The sequence below is a fragment of the Brachionichthys hirsutus genome, chromosome 14 (genome assembly GCF_040956055.1).
Source record: "Brachionichthys hirsutus isolate HB-005 chromosome 14, CSIRO-AGI_Bhir_v1, whole genome shotgun sequence".
Taxonomy (NCBI): domain Eukaryota; kingdom Metazoa; phylum Chordata; class Actinopteri; order Lophiiformes; family Brachionichthyidae; genus Brachionichthys; species Brachionichthys hirsutus.
Window position 1 is genome coordinate 11,161,077 of NC_090910.1, and position 836 is coordinate 11,161,912.

Below are 836 nucleotides of genomic sequence, written 5' to 3' on the forward strand. Positions count from 1 at the left end.
GACAAGGTCAGAGAGGACAGGCTTTGATGGTTTGGACATGTCCAGAGGAAAGACGGGGACTATATCGGTAGAAGGACGGGTAGAAGGACGCTGAGGATGGAACTGTTTGAGACGATACAACAAGGAATGAGGGGAATAAAAACGCAGTCCGGTGCTAAAAGTCCTTTTTAAAAAGTCTCCCGACAGATGAAATGTTTGGTTTCTGTCTTTCATTGGTGGCATGTTGCTGAAGCAAATGGGCTGCTTCTGAAATGTCAAATGAAACGGTGCGACCTTTCTAAAGGTTGGGCGGAACAAGCCGAGCGCGACGGCGCTGCCGACGAAACAGACGCCTGAGCGCCAGCCGGCGAAGATACGATGAAGACTTCGGAATGGAGGGAGATCGCAAATGGAGTCTTCATCGCAGCAACAAATCAATGTCCACACGAGAGCTGGCCGACACGTGAGTCACGGTGGGGGGGGGGGGGGGGGGGGGTCTGCATGCGCAGACAGAGGTCGGCCCCCTATCAGGGTCCAGACTGGGACTCCCAGATGTCTTTAATGGGTCCGGGGGGGGGTGGGCTGAAGAGGAGATATGTGAAAGAGTTCACATCACACATTTCACAACCATGTTATTGTTTCCCAAAGAAGTCATTGTGCTGGAAAATGACATCTAAATGTCCCGCCCATGAAGATCTTCCACCACGTTCGGCTTTATTGCCAATCCAATCCCGAGACGGCGCCGCACGGCTACGTAGCGTGGCGCAAACCACGCTGCGTACAAATGAGTCTGCAACGTCATTAATGGGCGGCAGATAGAAAATGGAACCGAGATGGGGGTTCTTTGCACAGCTCAT